This window comes from Xenopus laevis, chromosome 6L (genome assembly GCF_017654675.1).
Source record: "Xenopus laevis strain J_2021 chromosome 6L, Xenopus_laevis_v10.1, whole genome shotgun sequence".
Taxonomy (NCBI): Eukaryota; Metazoa; Chordata; class Amphibia; order Anura; family Pipidae; genus Xenopus; species Xenopus laevis.
Genome location: NC_054381.1, coordinates 133,510,545 through 133,531,447, shown reverse-complemented (window position 1 = coordinate 133,531,447; position 20,903 = coordinate 133,510,545). Strand labels below are relative to the sequence as shown.

The 20,903-nt window shown below is 40.3% G+C and overlaps 1 protein-coding gene across 9 annotated transcripts in view; it reads left to right on the top strand.

Moving 5' to 3' along the window:
• The window catches only part of pag1.L (phosphoprotein membrane anchor with glycosphingolipid microdomains 1 L homeolog), a 99,349-nt gene that overhangs the window by 6,933 nt on the left and 71,513 nt on the right, over positions 1-20,903 (top strand). For 4 of the 9 annotated variants that reach the window (XM_018266553.2, XM_018266550.2, XM_018266549.2 and 1 more), the window contains exon 2: positions 13,396-13,466. The exons of 1 other annotated variant lie outside the window; for it this stretch is intronic. The gene's annotated coding sequence lies outside the window, so the exon portion shown is untranslated. Of the gene's footprint in view, positions 1-3,644; positions 3,757-7,429; positions 7,511-13,395; positions 13,467-20,903 lie in introns of all 9 variants that reach the window. 4 more of the 9 variants (XM_041565472.1, XM_041565470.1, XM_041565469.1 and 1 more) reach the window with 3 other exon arrangements.

The following is a 20,903-nucleotide window of genomic DNA, read 5'->3' as shown; positions in this document are numbered from 1 at the left end:
ATAACTAGTCCAATACCTGTATAAGGGTCAGGGGCATTGGATCTATCTGCAGTCTGCCTTGACCTGTGCATAGGGTTGCCACCTTTGTGTAAAAAAAAAAAAAAAATTACCGGGTGGGGGTGGTGGTCTGTGATGCAAAATGGGCAGAGCCGCAATACAAAAGGGGCGGGGCCACATTGCGCGAGGGCAAGATGAGGAAAAGAAGGTAAGTTTCCACCCAAGGGCAAGGCCTTTTCTTAAGGGTATTACAAATTACCGGCAGCTACATTGCCGGTAAATTTGTAATACCCGCCCTGGCAGGTGTTTTACCAGCTAGGCCGGTAAAATACCGTCTGGGTGGCAACCCTACCTGTGCATGGCTCTCAAATTCTGGATAACTGCTGGCTGGCGGAAGTAGTTCGTGCAGGTTCCTGGGCACCCAGTTTTCTCAATAAACAGAAGAGAGAAACCTTTTGTTGTGAACCAAGTAAAACACAAGTTTTAAAGTTAAAACCCTTCTCCTGCCTCCCTCATGTACAGACCTTTACCAAAGAGGCGGTGACATGAGTTGGCCCTGCCTTTATACTACTGTGTGTTCTTGGGGCATAAAATGCAATGTTAGCACTTCATTTTTTCAACTGACAATTAAAAAATTTATATGGCACCCATGCTGATCAGTGTTCCTAGGCAATAAACATGGGCAATAAAAAAAAAACAAAAAAAAACTGACGTTACATTCATGTTGATGTACTTGCTATATAAAATTCATAAATTAAGTAGCTAGGCATGTCTGTGCCAATTGTCTTATTTTTGGAAATGGCACAAAGGCCCAGACCTAGAGTAGCAGGATGCTACCCAGCCACATCTGAATTGGTTCCAAAGCACTGGGAAGACACAGGAGACTTTTTTTAAAATTTCCTTTGTACCAATCCCCAGTGCTCCGTACCTGACTAGGGAAACTTGCAAATGCATGGGGCATCCTCTATGTAAATCCAGGCCTTCCAATTATTAGGGGGTAGTGTTATCCAGCGTCAGCCCGGGGGTCCAGGGCCCACCGGGGTTTCCATCTCAGGGGCCCCCACATCTTCCAGATGCATCACAATCCGACCCTGGTGCTGTCCAAAATCTTTAGTTTGTGCAGTGCCGTACCAACGGAAGAACAATTTCAATGGAAGAATATTATTAATGAGTCCCTGTGCTGACCGGACTAGCAGAATATTTCCCCATACTATAACTTGCTTGAGAATTCTTTCAGTCACGTTAAACCGCTTGTAATTTGTCATTTGGAAAGCAAGTGCCAGGTTAATGTTCTTTTGTTCAGATCCTAGGTAGCGGAGTCACTGAGCTTACATTTCCATTGTGCAGTGCGAGTCTGGAGTCGTTATCTTGAATATTTCATGCCCATTCTTTCCGCTAGCGCACAGCCAGATACTGTACATCACACTCGCTTTTATTTTACTAGCTGAGGTTGTTTTAATGCATCTGCGGCCGTAATTACCTGTGGGTTTATAAGGGAAAGGCACTACAGTTATCAGCTCTTTCTTAGCTGACAGTAAACATTCTTATTGTTTTGTTTATGTACTATACAATAGCAGCATTTGGTATTATTCTGTGCTTCATCTTCATTCACAGAATGCAATTTTCCTATGAGATTAGGTCACCAGCTGCCACTCTGGCTTGTAACACATATTGCTGAGCTTATATTGAAAGGCAGAATATTCCTACAAATTGTTCAACTAGATTGATGTCTGTCAGGTTTAACACAATGACGCTTATCAAGTTTTGTGTTGCTACCTGTTATCCAATATCCTACATAAATATTTATAAATTTTATTAACACAGCTTTGCAGAAAGAATGAAAGGCAAAAACCATACTCATAGAAATAAATGCCAAACCCTAAAACGTCATCATAGCTTAAAATAATCATAGAATGAAAACCTTTAAAGCCAATGATGCCCCTTTTTTAATACCATTAGTGCTGTCTGGTTTTAAAAATGAGGGGGAACTCTTAACAGACTGGCTATGTTTGACTCTTCTGGCAGGAGTTCACTTTGTCTCATTGGGTTCCAGAGGCTAAATCAATGGCTGTTAAATAATTTAAAGAAGCATTATATGGTTTTAATACAATGCATATTAATGTTTCTGCTATAAAATCAGAGGTGCCAACACTTTAATTTGTCCGTTTCAAAACCACATAAGCTCCAGGAGCTCTTGGAAGGGACTGGGTAATTGCCGCATGTCAAGGAGAAGGATGTCAGCAAATGTGGCTGCATCTGCCAAACAATGATAAATAGTATGGGGATAGGAAGAACAGCGCTTGTTCAAATCTCACCTGCAAGGACAGACAAGCATATAATAGGACCAAAAAAGAAAAAAAGGGGGTAGGCAGAACTCACGGTGAAATACACAAAAGCACTAGAAGTAAGACGAGAAAAGTATGGCACATTGTAGGGCAAATATCTACGAAGTCTACAAATGTTGCCAGCTGAAAAAATCACTAGCAATACTTGCAGGTATTTAAATTATTGCATACAAAAATGTTCTGTAAGCCATACAAATTGTACTGTGTGCCTGTACTGAAGCAAAGAGGTCTCAAGTTCTTAAAATATCAGCCAGTATTCGATAATAACATTATCTCTAACCACATACAGTAGAGCAGGACCAACTAATGCTGGTTGTAGGATACTAGGAAATGCTGCTCACCATCATCTGCAAGTGGGGCATATTATTCCCAAAGGACTAAGTGGGGGTGCTTGATGATTTGTGACAACCCCTAAACAGCTTCTCAATAGTTGCCCAGAGCACACTGAGCATGTGCAGTGTCACAGACAGAGTATGCCCCTGTGACTGATACTCCTAACTAAACCCAACATGGAGAGCTCCTGTGATGACTTTGAAGGCCTGAATCATTATTGTTATAAAGATATTGCAGCTCAGTATATGAAATCTGGCATTTCTAGCTATATTTATTTTTAGGGGTTAGTTCTCCTTTAATTTTGATTTCAGCAGTGTGTGACCTTTAAGCATATGATATCTTTGTATATAGGGCTGCCCAACTAGAGCCCCAAAGCCCATTATGATGCAGCCTTTCTATTGCCCCCAGCCTTCCAACTGGGACTATAGACTCCTTCCAATTACGTCAATTCCATTATATTATATCTGGGAGCATGAACGTGTGGGGTACACTGGACAATTTAGAGAGCACTGCTTGACAGAGGCTTGGCTCCAAGGGGTATTGAGGTTGCAGGAAAAGCAGTAGATCTCTGGTTATAAAAAGTGAAAAACAAAAACTGCAGTTAGGGTCAGGTGAATAACATTGTTGAGATTAGTAAACATGAAGCTTACTGGGAATCAGAATTGGCCATAAAGTTGTATAGTTTTTAATGATCTAGCAACACTTTTATTAAAAGTATATTACGTTTGTGAGTTTTCATTCAGCAGGATAACTGTTTTTCTAGGAAAGCAATACCCCTAGTTCTGGCAGAGCTGGACCTGCTGGAAACTGTATCATTATCTTACCTGAACCCCTCTATCTGCAACCTTCCTGCATCTCATCCAGAAGCTGCTGGTGTCCCAAATGCATCTGATCTGCTGCATATTTTAAAATATGATCAAATGCATAAAGAAGCTAATGAACGCACACACACTTTCTTTCTCGTTTTAGACTGTATATCTTTTTCTCGCAATGCAGTCACCATTCCATTCTCTTGGAGTAAATTACCCCAGGGAGTCCGGTGAAAGCTTAGAAATCCATTTAGAAGAGGGAATCAAGCAAGGTAAATGCAACAGGAAAGCTCCAGGCTCTGTTAGTGGCTAAAAAAACACAGAATGACAGAGCTTGGATTTCTTTTCTATAAAATATGCACAATGTTATCATGTGTTCATCTATTTATTTAGATAGACTAGATTGTCAATAAATATTTTGTATGGCTTTTTGGTTTTTCCTTCTTATGGCTTTTTGGTTTTTCCTTCTTAGTGAAGAGCATTCCTATGGTTCAGCTAGAGACTTGCGTGGGTCTGGTAGGGTAGACCTGTGCCTGACCTGAACCCCCAACCTGCATCTGCCACCCCACTAACAAGTTTTTTTTTTTTTTTTGCTTTAAATGCTGGGGATAGGTCTGATGCCTGACATGGCAGCTTAATATTCAGTTTTGTCTATTGCCTTCTACATACTACATTAGTCCACACCAGCCTTATACAGAAATGGGATCCGTTATCCAGAAACCTGTTATCCAGAAAGCACTGAATTACTGAAAGGCCATCTCCCATAGACTTCATTTTGTCTAAATAATCCGCATTTTTAAAAATTATTTCCTTTTTTCTCTGTAATAATACAACATTACTTTGTACTTGATCAAAAACTAAGATAATTAACGGAAGCAAAACCAGCCTATTGATGATTAAATTATTTTTTGGTAGACTTGAGGTATGAAGATTCAAATTACGGAAGGACCCCAGGTCCAAAGCATTCTGGATAACGGGTCCCATATTTGTACCACATATGCTAGATGCTTTTGTGTGAATCTTGGTGGTGGAACCAACATGAAGATTACAAAATAATATACTCAATGTGCAATACATAAGAACCCATTGTGTATTGCAGTTATTATTAAAGAGTTTATAAAATTTTCTCTGAAATACTGTATAAATTTATTTAGCCTCACAGACAGTGGGGTTTGTTGCTTGGAGATGGAGAACTGCTTTGAGTCTGGGTACAGGGGTTAATGCGGTCATGGGCCCAGTGCCAGAAGGGTGGAAATCACTGGTAAAAAAGGGGTGTGGCTTACAATAAGACTTGGCATAATTGGGGAGTGGCTGTGCCTGTAAATTACTTTTATTTTCTCTCCCAGTTTAAGTTTTTACCAGGGCCTCCCACCCAGGGGGCCCGGGTCACCAGTAGGCTAATAATTGGGGTACCCTGGGGATTAATGGGCATACTACCTTTATAGTATGGGGGCCTCATGATTAATAATGGCAGCCCTGGTGCATGCTACACCTCTTTTTTGCAGTAAAAAGGTCAGAGAGGATGTGATGAAACCAGACATGGCAGCCACTGACCCTTCAGATAGGAGGAGAATAGAAGTGCAGAGGGAGAAAGATGTGGAAAGAAGCCAGTGTTTACTTAAAATAGAACAGATGCGAAAGGGGAAAATGGCAAAACAATGGTAAACTGAACTGTATATACAAATGCCTTGCAAAAGTATTATGTGATGGATCTGCACAAAATAGTCTAAGTTGGTAAAGTAAAATGAGAAAAATATATATAAAAGAGAATTTAAAAAAAAAAACAAACAAAAAAAACCCCTGAAAACTGGCATGTGCATATGTATTCACCCCCTTTGCCACGAAGCCCTAAAAAATCCAAGTGCAACTAATTACCTTCAAAAGTCACATATTTAGTGAAATGAAATCCACCTGTGCAATCTAAGTGTCACATGATCTGTCAGTATAAACTCGCCTTTTCTGAAAGGCCCCAGAGGCTGCAACATCCCTAAGAGAGAGGCATCACACCATGAAGACCAAGGAGCTCTCCAAACAAGTCAGGGACAAGGTTGTTGAGAAGTACAAGTCAGGGTTCAGTTATTAAAAAAAAAAAAATCCATCATCTTCAAATGGAAAGAACATGGTACCACAACAAACCTTACGCCATACAGGTCTGCATGAAATTTTCAGTGATTTATTGAAGCAGAGTGCACTGCAACGTTTCGGGGTTACCCCCTTTGTCAAGTGATGCTTGACAAAGTGGGTAACCCCTAAACGTTGCAGTGCACTCCGCTTCAATAAATCACTGAAAATTTCATGCAGACCTGTGTGCCGTGAGGTTCTTTCTACATTACTGCTTTGGGGGGTTGCCGAGCCTCCACCCACGTGCACCAGGCATATCTTCACTCATCGACAAGGTGGGTGTGCCAATCCACACTACATTGACCACAACGAACCTTCCAAGAGAGGGCTGTCCACCAAAACTCACAGACCAGGCAAGGAGGGTATTAATCAGAGAGGCAGCATAGAGACCGAATGTAACCCTGAAGGAGTTGCAGAGTTCCACAGCAGAGACTGGAGTATCTGTCCATAGGACCACAATAAGCCTTACACTCCATAGAGCTGGACTTTATGGAAGCGTGGCCATAAAAAGACCATTACTTAAAGTTAAAAATAAGAAGGCACGTTTTGAGTTTGCCAAAAGGCATGTGGGCGACTTCTCAAATGTATGGAGGAAGGTGCTCTGGTCAGATAAGACTAAAATATAACTTTTTGGCCACCAAGGAAAATGCTATGTCTGGCGCAAACCCAACACCTCCCATCACCCCAAGAACACCATCGCCACAGTGAAACATGGTGGTTGCAGCATCATGCTATGAGGAAGTTTTTCAGCTGCAGGGACTGGGAAGTTGGTCCGAGTCGAGGGAAATATGGATGATGCTAAATACAGGGATATTCTTGAGCAAAACCTGTGTCAGTCTGCCTGTGATTTGAGACTGGGACAGAAGTTCACCTTCCAGCAGGACAATGACCTGAAGCATACCGCTAAAGCAACACTCGAGTGGTTTAAGGGGAAACATTTAAATGTGTTGGAATGGCCAAGTCAAAGTCCAGACCTCAATCCAATTGAGAATCTGTGGTCAGGCTTGAAGATTGCTGTTCACAACCGAAAATCATTTAACATGAAGGAGCTGGAGCAGTTTTGCCTTGAGGAATGGGCAAAAACCCCAGTGTCAAGATGTGGCAAGCTCATAGAGACTTATCCAAAGCGACTTGCAGCTGTAATTGCTGCAAAAGGTGACTCTCAAAGTACTGACTTTAGTGGGGGGGGGGGGGTGAACAGTTATGCACGCTGAAGATTTCTGTTATTTTGTCCTATTTGTTGTCTGCTTCACAATAAAAAAAAAAAAAAAAAAAATATATATATATATATATATATATATATATATATATATATATATTTATCTTCAAAGTTGTAGGCATGTTCTGTAAATTAAATGGTGCAAACTCTGAAAACAATCCATTTTAAAGGAAACCTTAAAAAAAAGTATTACTGCAAAGGCACCCTTATTTATTACTCACAGTGCATAGTTATTCCTGCGTTCCTGCTGCAACTTTGTAGAAAATGGCTGGCTGACATCACTCAAAGATCCCGCTGTATCCACCCCACTGCCCGATGCAGTCTAGATGCACTTTTGACAAAAATTGAAATACTTCGCATGCTTGAAAAAGTTATCTTTCTTTCTCCCCAGCTCGCGGCTAGGTTAGCATTTTTGGCACATGCACAGAAGCACATTGTGGTTAAAGGAAGTAACAGTTTCCTTAAGTACATGGCGGCGGCATTGGCAAACACGAATTATAGAAGCAATATGCGAGCAATAAAGCTAGCGTTCTGTTACTACTCAAGGAGAACTACCTTGGAGGCAAGGGATTTATCATTACCTTTCGTTCTTCTTTAAATTCCAGGTTGTGAGGCAACAAAACATGAAAAACTTTCGAATTGGCACTGAGAAGAATTAAAGGCCGAAACAAATACAAAATGATAGGGTAAGAGAGAGTACCACCTGTGACATTTGCCAAGGTGCCAAAACTACTAGGCCTGGTGCTGTATATTCAGAGGAACATTTACTACAATAGCTGCATATTGTGCGTCTCTGAAATGGATAAGACTTATCTGAGTTCTGAAACAACAGTACTGTCATGTCTATTAGCATTCCAGGCTTCAATTCTTCAAGCCCAAAGACCGCAAACAAGAGAGTAACATGTTTGGTACTGGAGTTAAAACCCCTAAGGAACATAAAGTGTCCACTGTTGCATGAACCTCAGCGAGCAGCGGGAGATACAAGCACAGCCTGAGGGAATCACTGAATTGCAATGACAGGCTGATTAAGTGTTTGACTATACAACATTTACTTATTCATGAGAACTTGGGTCTTGTCTCAAATTTACTTATACTACTGTGTGTATTTTAGAATGTCAACCAAAAATGCATATATATATAGAAAGCAATAGGCTATAGTGGTGTTTCAAGTAAATGCAAAATGCTAGTATTGTAGATTATTTAGACTTTTTGACTGATCTCCCTACAAAAAAATGCTATGGAGACTGCATGGGTTCACACTATGTGATCGAAGTGTCTGGAGGCTTGATGCCCACCAGTCAGACTAAGTATGACATCTTCACTGATCTTGTGGAGAGAGTCTTTGTGTGGGAGTGAATGTTCAGGTTTCCTGAAAGCCACTTGTATGCGGATAATCAAAGGGAACAGGAGGCCAAATAAAGATGTCCAGATTCTAAAGGGGGACCTAATGGCACCATGCACTGATCCCATATTTTGTATACTGAAGCAGGGAGCATATTTTTAATGGTTCTTATATTGTTCTGCTCTTTCAGGCAACAGCTTCAATAATTGGAAATTCAGGAAGTGAAGAGGAGCTGTGGTGCCTCTTTACTTCCTCATCTGCTGATGCACCATACACTGACCAAGTAGTGCATCAGTAGATGATTTTTCCAACCAGCACAAAAATTTTTTTTTTTCTGATGGAAAATATTAAGAGCTGAATATTGTTATTTTACGCTTATACCATTCCCTCTAGCATCTATAATGTTGTCACAAGACCTCCAATTATCTGAGCCTCGATGGTGCCACTTCCACTAGTTTGAGAATCTGATAAAACAAGAGAAACCATAAAACTACTTTAGCATAGTGTTTTCTGTATGAAACAGAATTCAGGAGGTTTCCATTCCATCATCTATATGACAGAGCAGCCGTGCGTATGTGTGCCCCTTTTGTGGACTTGTTTTGTAGCTGACTATTGACTTTGTAATTAGAAAATAAATGAAGCCCCTTATTTGCTCTAACATTCCTGGCCATGACCCAGCAAAAGCAAATATTCTCCAAATCAATAGTGAGAGGCTTAATATACGGTGATTTATTGGATAGATCGGAGGTGCGCACTAATGAAATGGCTAATAGAAAACATTCTAATAATTGTACAACTACTTTAATATGCTTACTAGCTGTATTCTTAGTATATATTTGTCTCATTGAGTTCAATGAAACAATAACATGAGAACTCAAATCTGCTTATATTAAATATAAAGTAAGATGTCAAAACCAAGTATATTTCTCAGTCATTGAGCTCTCCAGCAATTTTACAAGTTTTAAATAACTTATAGGGCCTCCTTAATTATTGCCCCAACATAAATTTTACAGCACTAAAGAGGAAAAAATGGCGGCCTTTAGTACTTATTCAGAAAGAGCTGTCGTCCTGGGTGGCAAGCCAGGACGACTAGGGTTTACAGTGCAAATAAACATTGTTTGTACATAGCTTGTGCCTATATTTTGCACAGTGTCCCATTATCTATAAATAACCCCTCTATTTCTACTGAAGTCCTAAATAGGTTGTCCCTATAACAAATGACTAAATGGAGAACTACTGGAGTGGTCACTGGGCTGGAGAGCTGCTACAAGTGGAAATATTTTGGCAGATTAACAATTGAGCGATTGAGATTTCTGTCCATAGAGGTGGGAAAGGACAGTCTTTCTCCAGTAACCCATTTCATTTTGACAAAATATGACTTTAGAGTGACAAACATTTATTAGCTTTCACTGGTGTAGTTAGAGTAAAGCAAGTCGTTTTGGGTTAATAGGATTGGGCAAGTTTTGCCCAGGTTACTACAAAACCCATTAGGTGGTTATACAGCAACATGAGCAAAGTTAGCCCAGGCCTAGCACCTACAGTCACCAATTAGCAGTGAGCTTTTGGGGGATACCTCCTAATTGGTGGATGAAGTAAGACATGGCTACATTTGATTATATCCCTTCATTACTCCCTTGGTTTATAGTAATCAGAGACATATTGTGGCCTAGTTACCCTTAGTTACTCGTCTTCCTCTAGCTTCGCGTGTTCTTGTTCAGTAGAAATGACAATAGCATGTATCTAATTGGTTGGCAGAGGTTGCCAACTCGGCGCAATGTTACTCTTGTTAGGGTTCATACACTCCATAATGATTTACTTTCCTTGGTGGAGCAGAATAAGGAATTCGTTTGCTGAGTAATGAAGCATTATGCAAATACCATCTCTGCTGTCTAAATATAATTTAGTATTGAGTAAATCTCTACCTGTGTAACCTGCAAATATCTTTTTAATCATCCCTCATGCCTTACTTCAGATCTTCGCTTGGCTAATAGGCAACATATTGATATGTGTCAGTGAGAGAGGCCGAGTGAAATTACAGGCTGCAATCGATACGCTTGGCTGTGGCAGATTTCTCATTGGAATTGCTGCCAAGTGATTGCTGAGCTCCTCGGCTCTTCATTCAGGCCGTGCAATCACTGTAAGTTATTGGACTTGGTAACATCTTACTGACTGGTGGATATTATATATTCTGTTTACACTGGCGTGTGCTGCATTCATGTCATGTCCTGTATGAAATGTAGGTCATTGGGTCCGTGCAGCTCTTCAAAGACTGATACTGTTATTCTTTTTAGTGATAAAAAAAGAGAATTGAAGTTTCTTTCTTCAGTGCTCTTTATGCTGTAATACGGGTTTAACAGTTTCGTTTTCAATCTGGTATCTCAGAATGGAACAGGCAGGGTTTCAAATAAAAGTGAGAGCTTATTTCTGCTATCTCTCCTCCCCAGTTCTCTGTATTCATTCAGGTTTTGAACAAATAGCAACATTTCCAGAAACAAACCGGTAATTGTCCATTCAGGACAATAGGGTTTCTGACTCAAGTTGACAGACCTTGGACTAAGTAAATACTTTTTTTTTTTTATTACATTTAATACCTGGTAACTCATGCCTTCTTCAAAAGAGAACCATTTTGCCATTGGATTTCCCATCTTTAGTCTTGCAGATGTGCCAGTTGAAGGGGAACTATCGTGAAAATGTAATATAAGCTTCAGCATACTGGAAGTTTTCTAAATATAATCAATTAAACATTCTGTACTGTATCTGGGATATTCATCGACGGTTAGATCCAATATATCTTATAGGGGGGCTCCTTTCCTAGAAGATGAATTGGAGCTCACTCACTCAAAAAACTTATTCCAGTACAAACAAAATCTACTAACAAAAAAAACAGATTTTTCACAAATTCTGCATGTAGAGAGACATAGGGGCAAATTCACTAAGATTCGTCGTTGCGCCAGCGTCTGCTAAGCCGCACTTCAGGCGTATTTTCGCCAGTGCTACGCAAAATCACTAAAATCCGAAGTTGCGCTCAGGGGAAGCGTAAGGTTGCGAAGTTGCGCTAGCGTTATTTCGCCAAGCAAAGCGAAGTTACGCTAGGGGGGGTCCAGAGCCCCTTCAACAGCCAGGTATCTGCGTTATACATGAAAGTAAGTTGTCCTTTGCAATATGGCCAGCAAGACTGGAAGCTACTCAGCTTATGAAATAGACTATTTTGTAACTAATAATCTTGGGTGACATTTTTGTCCCCCACTTTTTCTTGGTATGGTCTGATTCATGACCATGCATGGCAGAGGTTCTTATTTGAAGGCAAATGATGGCAGCAGCAGCCACACATGCAAATCTGAACAGCATTGCAGGCACAGTAAATTATCTTTAGCTTTATTCTGTAATGGAAATAAATGGGAAACAAATGTACCCCTTCTAATAAACAGTGTCCAGCTCTTACGATGGAATATACCAGTGTTATTTTGTTATTAGGAATATATTAACATTTGTATTCATGGTACAGATCAATTCCTCTGCTGCTCACTTGTTTGATTATTGAATCAATAAAGTGTTTGGGATTCTCTGTGTCTGTATAAATGTGTATTGTACAAACACCCTGGGAGGCTCAACCTCAAGCTGCTTCTGCATTGGCCATAGTTTTGCAACATAGGGTTTTACAGTTTGCATTTATTGATGTGGAGACCAGCATGCACATTTTTCAGCAGTAAAGCAGCAAATTGCTAGAAAGCGTTGGTGCATCTGTTGCCGATTGAGGTTGTTGTCCTTCAGAGATCTTACCTCGTGGGACATGAGGTTCATCCCCCTTGATATGAGCTGGTTCCATACAGTCTATAATGGAGGGGATTGCTAGTGAGCTAGAGGTGTTACTGGATGATTTGTGCTGAGCACAATGGAGTTTGGATGCTGTTCCTGCTGGAGCGGATGATCTGTTGCTGATTAGGGCTTCAGAGATCTGATTGCTTTCATTGCCTCTCAGTTGGAGGAAAAGCTCTGTCCATCTCAAAATGAGGCAAGCATTTCATTTTATCATACCTAAGGGCACACAGTAAGCTCTAATGGAAAAACTCAGGCATGGTCCATTAGAAGCCAAGTGGGAATGCACATCTATAGATTATAGATACAGTAGCAGCAGATATTGGCCACCCACACATATGGTGAAATCAGGCTGACTCCAGGGCCAACAATCGGATCATGAACTGGGCCCATTAGATAGGGATTGCTGATGTGCTTCTTGTTTATCAGGATTTTCAAAACCGCCTGATTTTCAGGGGGGGGGCGGTACCTTCACAAAAGCCTTAAATGACTGTGTTTCTGTCAAAAGATAGAACATTGGTCAATATGGACTGCAATCTTGATAGCTTATTAAATTGTTTGGGTTCAAAATGATGATAGTCCCCTAACTAATTTCTGAATGGGGCTCAGTCAGATATTGCACTCTGTTTGATATAGATGTACTTAAGGTATGTGGAAGATAAAACCCTTACATGGTCTCTTTTTCACAGATTGCTTTTAATAGCTCATTGTTCAGCCACATTATGTTAAATTACACTCTGTTGTTACAGTATAACCACATTTTCCTGAAACAGTGTTAATTTAATTGGGCACCAAAGCCAGAGAAAATTATATTTGTGTTTTAAACATAGACCTAATGTACAGCAGCCAATATAACTTGGAATTTTAGTTATTCGTTCTACACTCTTTTGCTGTGCAGGCCGAAAGCTGGCCATAGACGTTCAGATTATATTCTGTGTACGACGAATGTTTGGATATCAGTCATACATTTCAGCGCCAAGATCCATTCAGATTTAAATTGTAGGAATAAAGTAGATAAAATAACAAATCAGACAATTTCTGACCATTAATTGACCGGCCGTAAATGTGCAAAATTTATGTCCCAAGAATAGTAGTGACAAAATAGTAGTCGGGCAATACATTCAAAGATATTGTCATTATCCAACAGATATGATTATATCTGCCAGTCTATGGCCAGCTTAACACATCATTTTTTTTTATCTGAGACCCAGACAAAATATTGTGTCAGTGCTCATGTGTGAATGCAAATCACAGGGGACTGACACAGCATGAGATTTCTTGGATTTTACAGTTCTGCTGTACGTTAGAAGGCAGCATATATGCTGCTTCTTGGGCTTTTATTCCTCTTAATACTTCCTATATGTTGCCCTTACTTTTGTATATTTGCTAAATCTTATCATTGATTTTTTCCAGATCCTATCATACTTGGTGGCCCCTAGTAACTGCCTTTCTCGCTCCTGACTCACAGCTGCTAAAAAATTCAGGTAGGAATTCATTTTTACTTTGTCAACATTTTATTTGTAGTTCAAAAAAAAAGGCCCGGCTGGTGAGTTTGGGGTCTGTAGGTGAAGTCAGGGTCAGACTGGGGGCCTGAGGCCCCTCAGGGACATTGTCTCAGGGGCCCCGCCTCCCATGCCGCAAAGCCCCCCCCCACGCTTGCATGTGTGTACCTTAATTTGCCGTGACTGGGCTGGAGAGGATGGTCGGGGGCAGCAATGGCAGGGAGTGGGTCTGGGACAGGGGGGCCCACTGGCTTTTTTCCCCCTGGCCCAGTGTGACCCTGGGCAGGACCGCCATCAGAAATCGCAGGGCCCCATATGACAAAATTTCCTGGGCCCCCTGGGCTGCACCCATCGCAAGCCCCACCTACAGGTCCGCCCTCCCCACCCCACAGGTCCGCCCCCCACCACACAGTAAAAAACAAAAAAAATATTGGTGGCTAGGGTACCCACATGTAAATAAAAAGATATTTGTGGCCAGGGACCCCCATTAAAAAATATTGGTGGCTAGGACCCCACATGAGAAAAGAAAAATTGGTGGCCAGGGCCCCCCCCACATTATGAGAAAATTGGTGGCCAGGGCTCCTTAAACGTCCATGCCTTCCCGAAGTCAGCAGCTCTCAGAAAGATGGGGGGCTCGGCTCATCAAGTAAGTGTGGCGTGGCAGGGCCCCCCTTACCCTCGGGCCCCCTACAACTCTCCACCCTGTCCCCCCCTGATGGCTGCCCTGACCCTGGGTGAAGTAACAATAAAAACTATAGCTGTGCAGCCTTGTCCTGTACCAACTAGATAAACAAATGTCTGAATATAATATAAAAGTTGCAACGTTCTATGTTTGCTGCAGTTGTATACGGGCCTTGAGTATCTTGCATTGTGCCGTGCTATTTCCCTGCTTGAGATTTTTAATTGCTACAGAACTGTTTATGTGAGCATGGATCTTAATTCTGGGTATTTGCTGCAGGGCAGAAAGGTATTTATATATGATCAGTCAGGGTCTTTGACCCCACTCACCTATTCTGTCTACATACAACAAGATATATCAGAAAGATGTCCCTGGAGATGATCCCTCAGTCTAAGCTCTGTTAACATATAGATTAAATGGAATCTAGGACAGACATATGCCAGTCTGAGAGTAAATCCTTGGTCTTTCAGTTTATTATTATTGAGTAAACAGGCTATGGCTGTTCTTATAGTTCTCATAAGGACTCCTTTATGATTGCAAAGCACAACGCAAGGTACAAATATCCATGTGTAACTGTGCCAGTCAAAACACTGTTCAGTAAAATTACTGATGCCAATGTGTCTGCCCTACCCAAGTGCCAAATATATTTGTAGCAGTTTTTCCACATGAAAAGTTCCAGGGAAGCCTAGTACTGCCATACTGATTTTCAGATTGAATATTGCGGAAGTGATTTTAATGTATTCAATAAAACACACTGGGTGATTTATTAAAGTCCAAATGCCAAAAAAAAAATTTTTAACTATAAAATCACATTTTTAATGGAAAAAAAAGCAAATTGATTTTTTGTGATTTTATTTTACCCCGAGGCTGCTAAAAGTCCGAATTGAAAATACTCCATCTCCAAGCTGTCACGGTCCTGTAGAAGTCAATGGTTATGGTCCCGTTTCAAATTTGAAGGTATCATGGTCTGCACTGAGTTTCGGCCCAAAATCCAGAAAAATTGGGAGGTTTCGAGAGATTTCATGAAAAGTTTGTGTTTATGGCACAACATTTTTCAAGTTTTTTTTTTTCCGAAGCGATTTTATCCGATGATTAATAAGGTCAAATTGTGGATTCTAGTTTGGTCTGACTTTTTTTCTTTTCAGAAAAAAAAATATTTTGATAAATAACCCCAACAATGTAAAGCCATGACAGGTGTAGACATGTCCCACATTGATCTTTGTATTTCCTGCTAAACGTGAAACACAAGGCTTGTTGCTGTTTTTTATTGTAAAACAGCATGGGGCTAGACATATTGTCAATTTCCCAGCTGCCCCCAGTCATGTGACTTGTGCTCTGATAACTTCAATCATTCTTTACTGCTGTACTGCAAGTTGGAGTGATATCACCGCCCTCCCTTTTCCCCCCAGCAGCCAAACAAAAGAACAATGGGAAGGTAACCAGATAGCAGCTCCCTAACACAAGATAACAGCTGCCTGGTAGATCTAAGAACAACACTCAATAGTAAAAACCCATGTCCCACTGAGACACATTCAGTCACATTGAGAAGGCAAAACAGCAGCCTGCCAGAAAGCTTTTCTCTCCTAAAGTGCAGGCACAAGTCACATGAAATGGGGCAGCTGGGAAATTGACAAAATGTCTAGCCCCATGTCAGATTTCAAAATTGAATGTAAAACAATTTGTTTGCTCTTTTGAGAAATGGATTTCAGTGCAGAATTCTGCTGGAGTAGCACTATTAACTGATTCATTTTGAAAAAAAACATGTTTTCCGATGACAGGATCCCTTTAACAAAACAGATCAGTGGACAGTGTGGCTTTATGAAATCACAATCATTAAGAGACTCTTAAGGGGAATATTTATCAAAGATTGAAATTAGAAATCTCCACAGACCTCTAGAGTGAAATTTAGCCATTCTCTGTCCATTTCTATGGGATTTTTAAAAGAGTAGTTATCAGTGGGTGAAAAGTTTGCCCTTTGATAAATCCCATAGAAATAAATGGAGAGTGGCGGAGTTTAACTCTTACTTCACTCTTTGATAGATATACCTCTAAGTTTCTGGGCTCCACCTGGGCTTCGGTTTTGTCGTTGTCATTTTGCATACAGATTGTGTCACCTGGGGCTGTATGATGCTTTGCTTTATTGTGCAGCTTTTCAGTGCAGATTCCCCCGATAATAAACACAATATTCTTTTGTGATTTAAGCTCCAGAGAATTTCTGCTGTGAGACGGTGAAATAACCACAGGCCTATCTGTATTTCATTTTCTTCTGTATTTTTATTCTTATTAAACAGATCTGTAGAGAGAGAGAGAGAGAGACCGTTTTATATAGTTTAACCCTTTGAGTGCCCGGCGGCATGGTCTTAAAAGGGCAACTCCGCTCTCACTGTTGAATCTTTGATTTTCTCTTTGATCTATAATAGCAATGTGTGACACTGCAAGATCAATGGGACCCTGGATCAAAAAGTGTTTGTTTCCCATTGCTTATTGTGTGTTCAGACCCTTCCATTTTTGTCTCTATTTACATGTGTTATGCAGCTCTCTGACAGAAACAGTCTTTGGTTAGGGGCACAATGGGCGATTAGGGGAGATTTAGTTGCCTGGCGACTAATCGCCTCGTCTTTGCGGCAACCAATCCCCCAAACGCCTTCCCTCTGTATTGCGCCCGCTATAATGAAAAGTCGCCTGCGATAAAGCACGCGCGGTGATTCATATTCCGAAGTCGCCCGAAGTTGTCTCACGAGGAAACTTCGGGCGACTTCGGAATACGAACCGCCGCGTGTGCCATTCCGCAGATTGTGATGTTCTTGCTGTAGAAAAGGTGGAGAGTCTTAAATGCTAGGTTAAGTTGGAACCTAGCAACCAGATTGCTGAAATTGCAAACCTGCTGAACAATAAGTTAAAGGGGGTGTTCATCTTTAAGGTAACATTTAGTATGTTATAAAATGGCCAATTCTAAGCAATTTTTTCAGTTGGTTTTCATATATTTTTTTTATAGTTTTATAGTTATTTGCTGTTTCCTTCTGACTTTTTGCAGCTTTCAAATGGGTGTCGCTGATTCCCTTCTAAAAAAAACAAATGCTCCGTTAGGCTACAAATGTATTGTTATTGTTACTTTTTATTACTGATCTTTCTATTCAGGCCTCTCCTATTCATATGCCAGTTTTTTATTCAAACCAGTGCATGGTTGCTAGGGTAATTTGGACCCTAGCTACCAGATTGCTTAAAATGCAAAATTGAAGAGCCGATGAATAAAAAGCTAAATAACTCAAACACCTTAAATAATAAAAAATAAAATCCAAGTGCAAACTGTATCAGAATATCACTCTCTACATCATACTAAAAGTTCTCAAAGGTGAAAAACCCCTTTAAATAACAAAAACCAAATAATAAAAAAATAAACCAATTGCAAATTGTCTCAGAATATCACTCTCTACATCATACTAAAGGTTCATTCAAAGATGAACAACCCCTTTAGCACACTTCTAAATTTTAGGAGCTGTATATGCAGCTTGGCCCAGAAGCTTATCTTCACCACTTAAATCCTCCTTGCCTGTCCCTGCCCAAACACTCTCTGCAAGTTAAATCGGCACTGTTAGTGGTTCAGACCAGTTCAATAAGTGGAATAATAGTGCAAACTTGGCAACATAGGCTGGTGGTGTAGTAGTCCAATACTAACAGTGCTAATAATGTACTTCCCCCTGATAAAGAACCTTTCAGCACAGCTCTGATGTCTCTATCCACCCCTTATCTTAATGAGGCAGGATAAAGAAGGGGCTTCTATGTGGCAGATCAATAACAACCATGTTTGTGAGCGCTTCCTGCTCTTCCGCTGATCAATATTTTGTGTGCAGACCCTTGTGGGAGCTTCATAAATGTAGGCGGTAAAATCCCATAACAGTATCTTTAACATTTTGGATTGCTTCCCACAGATGAAAATAGGATTTAGGGAGGGGAATCCTGGACCCACACCCAGAACAAAACATAAACAAAATTTTAGAGTTTTCATGTAATAATAGTCTATAGCTATTAGAGGAGCTTTGCTTTATCATCAGTAGGACATTATCACAGACCCCTCTACTTTTTCTGAATTGTGGAAATATTGGAAATATCTGTGGGATAATCCAGTAAAATTTGCAACGTTTGCCCTAGTTCTATAGGTTGGATTGTTTGATTTCTAACAGATCAAATAATTCTATCTTCTGATTGCACATTTGATGACTAGACCTGCACCAAGCGTTCCCTTGTGTGTTTAGATCAAGGTAAAAAAAAATGTATATAAGTAGGTACTTTGCCTTTGTCCTTATCCATATTGTGTCTCAAAAGCATTGAGTAGAGGTCTACGGCGTAAGGATGATATTTCAACTGCAAGGACAATCCTATGAGGTAGTTGTCTGGCTTCTATCACTTGTGCACATGTAGATACCTTATTTTGGGGTCTTCAGTTCATATATTTTTCTGTCTTCCTAATGTATCTCCGTATGCAATTGGCATAAGCTACAAGGTGACCATACACCTTTGGGGACATGATTTCGGCAAACAGGTAGTCTGGGGATGTCAAGACCCTTTCCTTACATTGAACTTTCTGTTGATGAGGTTTAGTTAGTATATTTTCAACATCATTATTTTATCCACTTTTTTTATCATAATCCATATTACTCTTTGTATTCATACTGCCATTGTTATTTCTTTTTCATCTGAATATGGAATGGGCATCGTGTCTCAGGAGATGCATTTTTTTTTTGTCTTCCAGATGCTCTGTAATAGAATATATTCTGTGCATAGTTGGTGTCTATTGATGATCTGTAGTCTTCTAGGTTTCGGCACATAATGAAGGCTGCCTGTATTAAATAATTAAATAGTTTGTGTATCCAGTGTATTTATTACTAGGATATGATTAATGCATATTATTGCTTGGTACTAGAGATATTAAAGCGTCTGTGTTTTGCAGGAGGAAAACAGAAACCTTACCCTGAGCTTCATCTGCACAAAGGCCTGAACGTATTTTTTATTTGATTAGATAAATGCAGAAATTCTCCTTCATCCGGGTTGTACAATAGTGGTTTCTTGCGTGTGTGCCAATGAAATATACTTTGGGATTTTCTGATTTATTTTTTTTCTGCACCAAAAGTTTTTTAAATGTTTTCTGTAAGGGCTGCAGCACAGACATTATCCCCACAGCCTTCTTAGGGAAAATCATGGCATTATAAAATGGTCTGGAAGCACCAGCATTGAATTTCTTTTAAATGGGTTGTTCACCTTTGAGTTAATGTTTAGTATGATGTAGGGAGTGATATTCTGAGACAATCTGCAATTGGTTTTAATTTTTTATTATTTGTGTTTTTTTAGTTATTTAGCTTTTTATTCAGCAGCATGATGCTTGACAAAGGGGCGTGCATTAATAAAATTGCAAGGGCTTGACCTGCTAATGCAATTCTTGTGTGCTGGTGAATTACTTCATACCTTGGATGTGAGGTGGCCGATTCTTCTATCATTGAGCACCAAGATAAGATTTAAGGTGTGCGGTCCTTGCTTTCTACAACAGGGATGTCAAGCTTTCAGGTTTTGTGGAATAAACCATTGTCTCAGTGACATGAACAGTCTTTTTGTCAAGTCAGAAAATAAGTTTATTTATTCAGTGGGGATTTAAGGAAAGATGATGATGATGAGCTACTAGCTACAACTGTTAGCAATACTTTACTGCATTTGTACCAGTTTAATACCAGCCCTCTTTTAAAACTCAATGCAAAATCTCTTTTTAAGCAGATACACAGTATATTGGATGTGGTATTGGTTAAATAACAGATATAACCAGGCCGCTAGTAGACAGAGGTCATGATTAGGCAAACGGCTCTGTCAATGAAGTAGGTAGGGTTAAACAGATCATACAGATGAAAGGCAATGGTCAAAGATCAAGTATCTCTTGATCTCTTATGCAAGACATCTGTCATAGGTTTAGAATAGCCGTTTTTAGGTTTGGAACATAAAATGCTGGACAGGCCTAAGCAGCTGAGACCGCTATGAAGAAACATCGGTGGCTTCTGGAAATAACGTAGCTGGTCCAACTTTATTGTAGCATTTTTGGAAATGGTCAAGGACGATGACTAACCTATGAACAAGCAGTTGGATGCGAAATATCACCTAAACAGCACATATTTATCAAGTAATTTGCTCATGTATCTGTACAGGGTCAAGTGAAATACCCTTTGAAATTCCTCTCTTTCCATTATCGCGTTTACCAATTTGCTTGCATTTTTATTATCACATTTCATGCATTAATTTTATCATTTAGGAAAATTAGAGCGCTCCAGTTATATCATCCCTGTGCTGGAGAATGGATCCCGACATTTAGGGCAGAGACGCACGCGAAGATTCGGGGAGATTTAGTCGCCCTTGGCTCTTCTTCGGGCGACTAATCTCCCCGAGCTGCCTTCTCGTTGGCTAGAATCTAAATCACCGGCAGGATGGCACAAGGAGCGCTTTGTTTTCTGAAGTCGCCCAAAGTTGCCTCACGAGGAAACTTCAGGCGACTTTGGAAAAAGAAGTGCTCTGAGTGCCATCCCGCTGGCGTTTTAGATTATAACCGGCGAGAAGGCTTTTCGGGAAGATTATTCGCTCAAAGAAGAGGTGATTTGTCGCCGGGCGATTATCTCCCTGAATCTTCTCGTGCGTCTCTGCCCTTAAACTACATTTACAGACATTCAATAAATGGTGTATTCCATAATTCTAAATAAATATGTCGC